The 13,541-nt window shown below is 44.6% G+C and overlaps 1 protein-coding gene across 4 annotated transcripts in view; it reads left to right on the forward strand.

Moving 5' to 3' along the window:
- The first annotated feature begins 1,247 nt into the window (after nt 1-1,247).
- The window catches only part of SH2B2 (SH2B adaptor protein 2), a 487,294-nt gene continuing 475,000 nt past the window's right edge, over nt 1,248-13,541 (forward strand). For 3 of the 4 annotated variants that reach the window (XM_078679381.1, XM_078679382.1, XM_078679383.1), the window contains exon 1: nt 1,248-1,380. The gene's annotated coding sequence lies outside the window, so the exon portion shown is untranslated. The remainder of the gene's footprint in view (nt 1,381-13,541) is intronic. The other variant, XM_078679380.1, reaches the window with a different exon arrangement.

Genomic DNA, 13,541 nt, shown 5'->3' on the forward strand with positions numbered 1-13,541 from the left:
GTTAAGGTATATCGCAACATGGTTTTCCATTTTGAGAGCTTGAATTAGCGGAAAATATACATCAATGTATTTTTTCTAAACATGGACCCAAATAACTGAGAATTCATGCAGAATGTTAACTACCCACTTGTTTTTTTCTCAGACGCTCCTGGCTTGAAAGCCAAGCCAAGTGACTGTCGTGATATGGGGCTTCACCAGAGAAAGAGAAAACCATCTGCTGGCTCAAGATGCATAATGAGAAACAAGAACACCTGGAATCAAATGTGTGCCTCACCGTTTGATCAAATTGCATGATCCAAGGCAAATGTTATTTCACCGAGCCTCCTTTTTCTCTGTTTTCACATATTAGAACACCTTAAAATATTAGAGTTCGGGGTGAACTGTACAACACCTCTTGTGTTTGACTTAATAGACTATAATGTTTCTCCAGTAAATCGCATGTCGCGTGCACATGGCATCAGAGTGGCTTCTTCGTTCAATAATGGCATTGTGGTGGGGGAAGGGTCTCTAAGTTAATGCCCAAAAACAATTACTTGCACTAAATGCCTTTCAATGCAGGGATATAACCTGGTTTACTACGGTAAAAAAAAATCCTCTGCTTGTTAAAGAAATACTTTCATATATTGACATGATTTTTTTGCATTATTTACATGATAACTATTTTCTGCGCTCGGCTAGTATACGGTATTTAAGAGCCAGGTCAGTCACTTAGCTCGGCTCTCCCATAATACATAGAAAACTCCGTTTCATTGGATGTTAAATACCCCTCAGTGCTGCCGATTTCGGCTGCGCCAGGTCACCGACCTGGTCTGGCTGACTGTCATAAATGCGTTCCACACTGAAACCGCCACCGAGGCGTGTCCTGAATCCCGAGTCAGCCACTCTCCAAATTTCCGCACCATCCTCTTAGCCTCAACTTTCCCTGATATCCGTAATTAACTGAATCAGTTGGGAATGCCCGGACCGAGACAAACTATCACCGGCCAACTCAAGTTCACTGGCTGGTTCCTGGACGACTTACCGCAGGTCATTCGCCACCCACAGCCTGGCCGTCTGCTCCAAGCCACAAGGCGCCCGCCAGCTACCTGGTGACAGATGGGACAGTGTTTACACACTAAGAGGCACGTGCGGACTGCACAGCGAATGAACACATCGTAATTCTATGTAGTGCGCTAGGATTGGCTGAGTTGCCCCCAATACTGCAATCCTGGGTCACCTTACACATCAGGAGTCCCTCCCTCTACCAGGCGACCCCCATAATATGTTCAGCCGTGGGATTGGCTCCCGTGCGAACCGGAAGTACTGGAATTACGGACAAATGTCATCCGTACAAAAGATGAATAACGGACCCCGAGCAGACTGAATTCTCGGACGATCCGCGTGAGTAGCGGACAGGTGGTCGTTTTTAACGATGTGCAGACTTGGGGAGGGGTGTTTTGTATAGAATAGAGCGAAAGGCTTGTGGAGAGATTAGTGATGTACCAATGTAGTGACCGAGAGTGCATGTTGTCTAGACTTGGGGGAGGGGCGCTTTATATCAAGACCGCTGAATATGTCACAGAGAAGCGAAAAGGGTGCTTTTGGAACCAGGACCTAATTTTCATAAGGGCATGTTCATTGCAAGTTAATGAGTCATGCAGGGCTGTTGAATGATATACATTACTGCAACTTCAACAGAAGGAATAAAATCTGTGCAACTGTATAAAATCTGACTGCTCAGAATATGCCTGGCTTCATTTAAAAACAGGTTCTGGGTCTAACTACAGGGTCACTAAGGTATTTTTTAAGTGAGTAAAGTAGTGTGGGTAAAGAGACAACTGTAGGACGCATAAAGTATCGGTGTGGGATGAGGCAACTGTAGCAATAGAGCGGGTGGATAAGGTGTGGTTACGGATGCTTTGGAAAGTGTGATTATAGTGAATGCACAACATGGGGATGTAGGCAATGCTGGAATTGCGCACGGACTGCGAACAGTGTGGACTCAAAGAAAATGGTTTGTAGGATTCAGTGAGAATCGGTACATAACGGACTTAGATGTGGTTTGTAAATGGGAACGCGGGGTCTGCAGGAATTGTGAGCAAACTGACAGATCGAAGCGTCGTCCTAAGAGCTGTGGGGCTTTTGGGGTAGAACATCGTGCGGGAACAGGGCGGGCCGGGACGGAGTGTGGGGCTTGGAATGCTTGGGGTGAGCACTGGTTGGCCTGGGTGCAAAAGATGCTGGTGGTGTGGATTCTGTTCGAAGTAATTGATAGAGGATGTATGGACACGAAGGATACAGGAATATGGTTGCAGAACAGGTTGGAAGAGTGAACATAAATATTTCTGAAAGTGGGGTCCTGTTGTGCAAAGTAAGTGTAGCCTCATGGAAATGTTCGGAGCGTGGTTGTAGGATTTATGGATCGCTTTTGAGAAGTAAATTATGGAAGTGTGTGTGCTACTCAGGTTTCCGCACAGCCAGAATAATAGACGCACAAGCTTCCGGACTAAGAAGATACGAGGATTCGAGAAATGAGGGCCCTGCGAATGCTCTGGGAGGGTGGGTACGAGATGTTGGTGTTTTGGGTGTAGCTGGAAATGTGGTCACAGAGTTTGATGGAAGTGTGACTGATACTAGACATAAGAGTATTGGAAGTGAGTGTGGGCAGTGTGGTTGCTGGGAATACTTGAAATGTGTAATAGGCTATGCTAGAAGTTAGTGTGCACGGGACAATGGAAATTACATTTGCGAGTTGTTAGGGCGATCTTAAGAGCGCTGTTAGAAATGAAGAGTTTGGGGTTCTGCTGGACAGAGTGAATAAATCCTGTTAGGTCCGAGTGCTAATGTCAGCATGTTGTAATCGAAGCGAACTGAGCGGCAACCATTCTGCGCACTGATAGACATATTTGTCCCGCATATTTCTGTTTGTGTTGCAATATATTTATAATAAATTACGCAATTTCTAATCACTAGTTTCTGTGTCAGGTTCTAAAACTAGGTCTGCAGGGCATTTATTCATTAGTTACAGTTTGGCTGGCTGTAAAAAGTAGAACTTATCTCCCAAACCCCCTTAAGCGTAATCGCCAGTAATGCTTTTATATATGGAGCACGGCTCCGTTTTTTATTTATTGATGCGTGTAACTTGGAGTATCCTTAAATGAAGTTCGATAATTGTCTGGAAGACTGTACTTTTTCAGATGGTTGAATGAGTTTTTGCCTCTTTTCACTTGGTATACTTTCTTATTTCACATGTTTCACAAATAGGTGGTTTACCACAGATCACCAGTACGCAGGAGAAAAGCAAATCTTGCTTTAGCATTTAAGACACTGTGGTTTTCCTGGTGTTAGCCACACTTACTCATTGGATGATCGGGTCTTTATGGTTTTAGTGCTCTCTTAACAGTTCAGAAGGATTTGTCCTCTGTTACTATATGTCCAAATTATATAGACACAGGTTTGCTTAACCTAAGAGACTTATTATCAACTTAATAAAAACATGTTTAATAACATTTCCAAAATAAATTCCGTTTGGAATATTTGGAATATATTTTATGTATGTATTCTTGCGCTGGTGTAAAATTCAGAAATTGTATTTTTAATAGTGTTCTCTAAAATGTAAAGCATCGTTATTTTATATACTAATCTATCTAAATCTGATTTTCATTTGGAGGTTTGCACCTTTGTGAAATTGTGCAAAATTGTTATTTGATATTGACCCTATAATTTTTGTAGACTGAATAGCCACAACAGTTATGCCTGTTCTACATAGTTTCTCAATCTTATATATACATTATCTGCAAAAAGAATCTTATGTGCGTTGACCTTTTGTATTTCTATGAAATATGGATTGCCTTTGATGTTTTGGTAATCCATTGCTAACAGTTTAAAAAGGAGCAAAGAGAGGCAACATTCATGTTTTTCTCCTCTGTTATATTTTTCTGAGGTCAGTCTATTTTCTGTGATCCAAGCCTTTTCTAAATAGGCTTCCCAAATCCCAACATTTGCATACTGTTCTGCTGCTGCTAATTAAATTATTGAGCACCTTTTGGTGTCTGGAACCAGAATAACTAACTTAATACGTTTTTTTAAAAATTTCTTTTTATTAAACAAAAATCAACAAAGAAACACATCAGGTGACATACGCATAATTTTCCTGAGATTCTCAATGACATTCCGTACAGTCAAGATATAACACTGTTATGACAGTTAGTGATTCAAGCGGACTCATGCGCCTCCACATCCTCATGACATGCTGGCGCGGCACAGACATCTCCCCTGTAATGATTCCAAGCCTCCCAGACCTTACCCCACTTCCTCGGGCATCCCCTAGCAGAATAGACTGACCTCTCCCTAAACATACACCAGTCTAAATCTTCCTCCATTTCTCAATCTGGGGCGGCTGGCTAGCTCCCCACAATTGGACGATATTACGCTTCGCTATCATGAATGCCTATGTTGCCCATTGCTGTTTGTATGTGTTTAGGTCCGTGGGTTCCCAGACATTCAGAATAAATCTGCGGGCCTCAGGCTGCAGTTCCATCCCCAGGACCACCCGCAATGTACTGTGTACCTTTCCCCCAAATGCTTGTACACTACGACAGTGCCACAATGTATGCATGAACGTCCCCAGTTCTCCACATCCCCTCTTGCAGTCTCCGCTCTCCACACTAATATGTTTTATTTTTTCTGGGTGTTCACTGTATAATGCTCTGCACGTTGCAGTTGTTATCCCGCCAATGAGGAACTATCATAAATTCGAAAGCATGTACTTTATTTGGTAGCATGTCATCTGTGGTTTTAGGTCTCGCCTGTCGATGCGCATGCGCATCGAGCAAGCGAGACTATAGGGGCTCATCGACTCTTTATCTAACTTGCAAGGAATCGTGGCGATTCCTTGCAGTGCCCGTGACTTTTAAGCTCAATGCGCATGTGCATTGAGCTTAAAAGCGCGTGCACAGCCGCCCGCATTCCTCCGACACCTTTGAAGTGAAGCTTAGCTTCACTTCAAAGGCCCGGCTTCTTCACACCCACATGCCGCTCTGCCCCGCTCCGCCCCCTCCCCTGAGTCATCCTGCCTGCCCAGACTTCTCCTCCCCCCTACTTACATCCCGCTTTCACTTGTTTTTTGTTCCGACTCGACGTTCCCCCCGCCCCCTCCCGCCACGCAATGCCGAGAGCTTGTTTTTTAATGCCATCTTTTCTCCCCACGCTCTTTGGAGAGAATGCATTTGTGTTTTCTAATTGCTTCCCCTGACTGACGCCTTCCCGGATCATTGCAACCACAGTCACTTGCAGGTTTGCAAAACAGGCTGGGTAAACAAACAGATGACGTGGGCAGTTCAGTGCGATTGTCCAGCGAGTTGATATCGTCCGCAAGTTATTGTCCGCCCTCTGGTGCTTTGGACCACATCCTGACCCTATAGCCCTGAAAAATGATGGTACCACACAAGCCTATTGACCGCATACTGTCTGTGGTGTCTGCCCGCCCGCTCTCCACTCTATCAGGCAGCCAGCCGCACTCCTCCCACACCCCCGCTCCGCCCCCTCACTCTCTCTGCCCGCCCGCTCTCCACTCCATCAGGCAGCCAGCTTCAGGAGAGCAATCTGGAGAGCAATCTGCGGGGTGTCGCCATTTTAGCAGCACGGGCTTTCCCGATCACTGGACACTTACAAATTGGGCAGCAGCATTGAAGGCTTTGCTGCCTTACAAAACCGGCTCAGCGTGGCTGTCGCAACGCAAGTTTCCGTGTCTCCTGGAAGGCATCAAGTGCAATACTCTATTCCTCGTGGAACAGATCCAGCAGGACAGACGAGTACAAGAATAGTAGTTTGTATCAAAAGCATGACCTTCATTACCGCATGATAGCTGGGTGTTAATCAGCATGGCTAAGTCTAATTCCTTACGCACGGTGACATTTCTAATGTAGCTTCAGCGCCATCGGAAGTATAAAGCACTATATCCGTATCATACCATTATCGGCACTACAGGTCTTGTGTTGCGGATTGAGTTTCCTTTTAGAGGAAAGTTTGGTTCTGATTTGCATGTGTGCCAATTGGGGCCTCTGGTCAAGAATTGTAACTTCTGTCATTGCACAGAGCCCTAGAACTTAGGGTGGCTGATTATCTCACAAGAACATAAGAAACTTTACACGAAAAAAACACGCCCTTTTGGCAGGGCCACTGGAGCTTACTTGACTAACTATTTACAGCTGTTGGCTGGAGACTGTCATGTCTGGGTTCATTATGATATTCCGAGCGTTAAAACATACACTGCCAAACGCGCCTTCACATCCTCACCCCCTCATCCTCACACACCCTCACTCACCCTCACCCTCACTCACCCTCAACCCCTCACCCTCACTCACCCTCACCCTCACTCACCCTCACCCACACTCACCCTCACTCACCCTCACTCACCCTCAACCCCTCACCCTCACTCACCCTCACTCACCCTCAACCCCTCACCCTCACTCACACTCACCCTCACTCACCCTCAACGCCTCACCCTCACTCACCCTCAACCCCTCACCCTCACTCACCCTCACCCTCACTTACCCTCAACCCTTCACCCTCAAACCCTCACTCACCCTCACCCTCACTCTCACTCACCCTCACTCACCCTCAACCCCTCAGCATCACACTCACTCACCCTCACCCTCACTCACCCTCAACCCCTCACCTACCCTCACCCTCAACCACTCACCCTCACCCTCACTCACCCTCAACACCTCACTCGCCCTCACCCTCACTCACCCTCAACACCTCAACCTCAACCCCTCACCCTCTCACCCTCACCCACCCTCACTCACCCTCACTCACCCTCAACCCCTCACCCTCACTCACCCTCACTCACCCTCAACCCCTCACCCTCACCCACCCTCAACCCCTCACCCTAACTCACACTCACCCTCACTCACCCTCACCCTCACTCACCCTCACTCACCCTCACTCTCACTCACCCTCACTCACCCTCACTCTCACTCACCCTCAACCCCTCACTCACCCTCACTCACCCTCACTCACCCTCACTCACCCTCACCCACCCTCACCCTCACTCACCCTCACTCTCACTCACCCTCACCCTCACTCACCCTCAACCCCTCACCCTCACACAGTGCAATAGGTCTCGGAGCATTTGAGTTAGAGCTTTTACATTTGTTTATGGCTTTTTTTCTTTGTAATTCTTTAGCATTGCCTACAGGAAACAAAAATGCTAAAGATTTACAAAAAAAACCCATAAACAATTCTAAAAGCACTAACTCTAATGCTGCGAGACCTATTGCATTTCCAATGCTTGTTTAATTTAGTTGGTTGGTAGCTCCTTTGCTTATTTCTCACCATGTTGTTTTTCCTGTCCATTTTTTCTATTTTGTTACTTTTGTTTACTTGGGTGTTTCCAGTTCATTCTTTCTTTTTATCTGTGTGACACAACCTACCAGACACTGTCTGGTTTGCTAAATGCTTCTTGCGGACTTTCAGAGTGTTGACCTAGGAATGCATTCCACCCGTTGATTAATATTGACTTTGCGGTTTGTAACTCACATTTTCTGGCGTTTTTATTTGCTGGCTTTATTTGCTTTAGATTGTCCAGCTTTAATTCTTAACTCGCGTTGCCTAAATCTGGTTTACTATATTCTTCCACAAACTTGCTTTCTGTAAATAAGCCTGTAAATCTTGTTGTTAACTAGTTACATTTGCTGTGCATTCAAAGACCGAGGTCAAATGTCAGATTCTGTTTTCCGAGGTTGCTTCTTTACTTTTCGTTCTCTGACTTTAAAGTGAGACGATTTGTGACAATCTTGCTGAACACTGGGGGGTAGGAAAACATTTTTTCCTAGCAAACAGCAACATTTAAATAAACTGTAAGTATTGCATAATGTATCAGAATAAGTAATACAAATGAAGTACATTTTTTGTTTTTTCTGGTGTGTTGGAAACAGATGCTTTAATATTATCAAACCAAATCATTACCCCGGGTGACACCATTTCCTCACATTTTCGTCTGTGCACTCTAGTTTTATTAGCAAAACTGTCGGTCTGCGCAAATGTAATGGTCATTTCAATTGAGAATGTGTTGTCTGTAATGATAGTGTGTTACCACTCCATCAATACTCTACTTTGAGCCACTCCACTTTTCACAATTCTGCGCAACTGCACTCTGCGCCTCTCTATTAGACCCTGTACCTCTCTACTCTATGCCAATGCACTATTCGCCACTCTAAACCTCTGCACTCTTCTCCACTGCACTCTACACCACTCCAGTCTAGGGCATACCTGTCTACTCTGGACAATTCCACTATACGCCACCGTACTCTACACGACTCTGCAACACTGTAGGTTAAGCCAATACACTCTACGCCAATGCACTTTACTCTGTAACACTCCACTCGATGCTCCTGCACTCTATGCCAATCCATTGTGCACCTCTCTAATCTACACTGCACGCTATGCCACTTAACTCTACACCACTTAACTCTATCATTACACTCTAGCCACCAGGCGCACAACACCCGTTGGGCTCACAGGGCTTCGGGCTCACGGGGCTTCGGCCCCCCGTCGTGTGTGTCAGCCCGGGCTGACACAGCTTTGCTGGCTGGCGACCATCTAATTGCAGCCGCACCCGAGTACTTAACAGGTCTTTAAAAGACCATTTACTTGTAAATTAGGCTTTTGTTGTGTTTTCGCCCCTTCTTACAGCCACTCTGTCTATGGTTGGCAGAATTAGCCCCCCAAAATAATTTTCAGCCCCCCCCCCCGAAATTTGGCTCTAGTTGCCCGCCTGCTAGCCGCAATACACAAGTGCACTCTACAATGCTTCACTCCATTCTATGCCACTTCCCTCTGCTCGAAGCGACTGACACTCTACGCCACTCCACTCTAAGCCACTGTACTCTACTCCTAACCACTTCACTCAATGCCAATACACTCTACTCAACTGCACTCTCACTAAACTCTACACCACTGCACTCTACTCTGCATCACTGCTGTACATCTCTGCTCTCTATGCCACTCTGCCACTGCACACTCAGCCACTCCCCTCTGCGCTACTCTATGACACGTACTTGACTCTGCACCACTCTATGCCACTGCCCTCTATGCCACTCTATTTTGCACGTCGCTGCACTCTATTCCACTCAATTCTATTGTGCCACTGCCTTCTGCATCACTTACCTCTATGCCACTCCACGAGTCTCTACTCTGCACCACTGCACTCTACTATGCACCGCTCTAATCTACGATGCTGCATTTGTACGTCACTGAATTCAAGGCCACCTCTCTATGCTACTACACTTTGCAACACTCTATGCCAATGCACTCTGCTCTATGCCACCCCAGTATATGCTACTGTACTCAACTCCACACTATGCAACTCCAATACACAGCACTCTCTGCTACTCCACTCAACTCCACTTTCTGCCATTCCATCCTACGACACTCCATGCTACTCTCCTGGTTAGCCATGCTACACAGTAGCCACGCTGGAGTACAACATGGCTCAGACACACTTGCAGAGCCAATAGCTCTTGCATAGGTAATACCTATTGGCTGTACCAATGCTTGTTCATTTCAAGTATATGCTCCTTGCGCAGTTCCAATTTCAATTGTCTTTACTACCCTTCTTTTCCTATTCGTTAGTTATTTCACCTTTACATTCTTATTTTCTTAATATTATATGCTAAAATCTTACTGGCATCTTCGTCACAATTTCGTTTGAATGAAGGTATAATGACCGCTCTGTCTGTATTGTATTTATTAATTTCATATATTTTTTTCTGTTGTCTTACAATTGTGCCTAACCTTTCAGTTACATATTTTCTAAATTCTTGAATTTCAGTTCCATCTTCACCAGCTTCATGCCCTGTTGATATATAATATGATTTAACTTCTCGACTAAGGGTTGGAGTACCCTTTAAATTATAATCCTTGGAAACAACTGTTTGCACAGGTATTTCTGTCATAAATGGTGGCATTTTTATTGCACCTTATAATACCTGGGTGCAAAAAAGTTAACGCACTAGTTACAAATCAGAATGTCAAACCTGCTGGAATTTTACAGGGAAAAATGTATTTACTGGGACGTATTTATTGTTGTGCAATTTCCACTAAATTTTGCAAGGTATTCCCCCAAAAATTATAATAGGTGATAGTTATTGCTCCCAATAAGTTCCAATCACCTCGTTGTGCAAATTTGATCGAATTTGATTATTATCGCTTCGGACCTTCGCCACAGGCCCTAATCTTGAGTGCTTTCCAGGTAATATTGTCATGTGTTTTTTTTTTAAAGGTTACACAAATGTTAATGGGTTACTGCTAAGTGAATGATTAGAGACAGGACATTTGCAACATAATTATCATAACAGAAAACGCCACGGAAAGGTATAAACGATGAATAGTGTTTAATGATTGAACTGGTCAGAGGTTAAGGTTTTTGCAAGTTGCTGTGCCTCCGAAGAGGGCACTGGCGGGAGAAAAGGAAGTGGTATTTCACAAATGGATAAGTGCACAAAAACAGCATATGAGTGAATGGTTCTGTGAAATGGGCATGTTTTAAATAGCAGAGCGCATGAAAATTGAAAACTAAAGACCTGATATCTGGCGATACGACTGCCTCCCTCTGTGTGGCAGTCAGGAACCCGACAAGCAGTTGGTCGTCCGACCGCCCAATTACGATATGACTGCTGTGGTGGCTGTAGGAAAGTGCTCATTTACACCTCGGCTTGTGCTGAATGCCAAGTAAAGGGCTGCAGAACAAGCAGCAGTGTAAATGAGCACTTTGTGCACATCCATGCACTGTGTGCCATGTACCATGTGGTGCATCATAAGCAGGCTCCAAGACTTGAGAATGAAATTTACGTAATGTTTGTGTGTGGTACCAGATATGTGTGATGAATAATATATCACATGAAGAGTGGAATAAATATGATACAATACGTGCACGTGTATTTGATCTTTTACTGCATGGTTTGTATTATACGTTTAATATACAGTGTAGTATTTTATAAACTAAAGGTATGTGTGACGCATCTTTAGCTTCATGTGTAGATCTGTTTTAAAGTTAGCTTAGCATATACTGTGCACAGAGTGCACATTCACCCCAATATGTATGCTGACGCTGTTGACATATAACTTAAGTTTATCGTTACCCAACTCAAAGGAAATCATTTTGTTAGATACCCTTAGATTCGAGCTGAATACTAATATCAGAGGCTGTTTGAAAAAGTTGTATTCTCCAACTGCCACCCATGTTCGTTGCCCTTAATATGAAATGCAGCCTGCTGCTAAATTATGCATGTCGAAGAGGAATACTATTTTGCTCTTAAGAACTCTAGCTGCCACTTTGTAATGCCACTACCGCTGCCTCCAGTGTGCTGTGCCCTTTCACAAAGGCATGCTGCATGTTCTGCATTCACTTGGACATACCACTGGCTGTGCACTCATGCGAGCACACTGCTCACTCTGCACTCATGTGTACACACTGCTAAACCTATAGTCAGACAGACAGAGGGCTCACTATCGACTCATGCACTGCTCACCCTGCAGTCACACAGGAATACCTGACTCCTCAATCACACACACCTCTCACCCTACACTTAGACACACCGATACTCTGCACTCACATTCTGTTCTTACTGAACTCACACACCGCTCAGCCAGAAGTCACACTACTCACTGACTGCTCAACTTGCACCTGCACCGCTTGTCCTGCATGCACACAGGCACACCGCTCAACCTGCATCAACATTTTCACCAGTGCTTACCCTGTACCCACTCACTGCTCACCCTGCAGTGGTTGCTTTGCATCCCTACAGTTGCACCACTCACCCTGCACTCTCACACCACTCACTGCTCACCCTGGCTTGACAGACCAATTGCCTTGCATTCTCGCAGGTACATCTCTCATCTTGCACTCAAACAGGCACACTTCTGGTCCTACATTAACACAATGCTGAGCCTGCACTTGCCCTCGTACATAGATCACCATGCCCTTATATACATCACTCACCCCTGCACTGAGACAACGCTCACTTTAGAACGTATAGTGTGTGTAGGTGTGTGTGTAGGTGTAGGTGTAGGTGTAGCAAAGCTGTACCCCCTGCCCGATTTTCCATCACCACTATGCAGGCTCTACAGCCCGAGTTATTTGGTGGATTGGAAGCTGTCAGTGGGTGGCATCCAAGAGATGAACCCTTGCTTTTGGTGGGCATCAGTTTGTGTGCCTGCACTGCTCCTTGCCGTCCAGATCCATTGGCCACACAGACTGTCACTGTCCTACTTAAGTTTACTGTCTTGTCTATCCGTTATTTACCGTAGGTCATTCACCAGCCAAGCTCAGCCTGCTCTAAACTACTAGGTGCTACCAGCTGGCGGAGGATGGTCTTGATAGTGTTTACAAATGGCAGATGCATGTGTGGACTCAACAGCCAATCAGCACTTAGTAATTCTGTGTAGAGCAATAGGTTTGACTGAGGTGCTGGCAATGCACCAATCCTAGGTCACTTTAAGAGTCACACCCACTACAAGATGATTCTTTGAATATATCTAGATTTATGTTTATCTCGTGAGGTCTGGGATCAGCTGTACTGCCGAGCTAGAACTAAAAAGAATATTCTCTCTAATCCATTTCTATGGAGCTGCAGAAGAGAAGGTCTGTGCAGATTTTCATAGCTCAGTGTATTTTTGGTTATCTACTATATCCCTCCAAAAAACGTTTCATTTTGAGTTAAGGAAGCGCCAATTTATGCCTGTTTTGCAATATGTAAGTGGTCTCCACCCACGTCCGATACAGAGCCGACATGTCACATTTTCAAGGTTACTATTACCATCACCCGAATGCTACGGCTGCTGGCTCAGTGAATTAATGCATCCGTTCTAGAAACCTGTATTTAACCTTATGGCCACAGATTCAAATCTCAGTGAGTTCCACTCAAGTTGTCATCCTTCTAAAGTCGCTAAAATGAGTACCATTGAGCTGGGTAACAATGAACACTTGTTATTACAGCGCCACAGGTGAACACGCGCTTTACAAATACACTTGTTTTGTTTCTGTGGTTCTCCTCACCTAACTTTGTGTCACCACCACCACGTAGCTTGTTGGGACTTTTGCAAACAAATCGAGTGATGTACAAAAGGAAATTTATGAAAAATTTGTTTGATATTTGTTGCAGTTCTAAGTTATGTAATTTTATGCTACTCTTTTATTTTTTTTTGGTTTCCTCATTCTAAATCCAGTGTGCAGAGAAAAAAACGGCAGTCGATGAGCTACTCAGACCAGACTGGATAGCTTTAGATCTGTAGAAAGCAAAACAACCTAATTATTCAGGGCTGAGAGAAACCACAGAATGCGTTTATAAAAATAGTGGGTCTACTCTCAAATGTGTAACTTGCTCTTGTGAGTAAGTTACACATGTAAGTTTGCTCTTTCACTTTTGAATAACTTAAGTACTCTTGGCTCCAATTATAAATAAGACTCATTTCTCCACCTTTGGATGTTGAGACCAATTTATGACTACCAGTTACTGAAGCCAAATGTTAAGTTAAATTAAATTAACTTATTTCGATTT

Source organism: Lissotriton helveticus, chromosome 3_1 (assembly GCF_964261635.1).
Source record: "Lissotriton helveticus chromosome 3_1, aLisHel1.1, whole genome shotgun sequence".
In the NCBI taxonomy this organism is placed as follows: domain Eukaryota; kingdom Metazoa; phylum Chordata; class Amphibia; order Caudata; family Salamandridae; genus Lissotriton; species Lissotriton helveticus.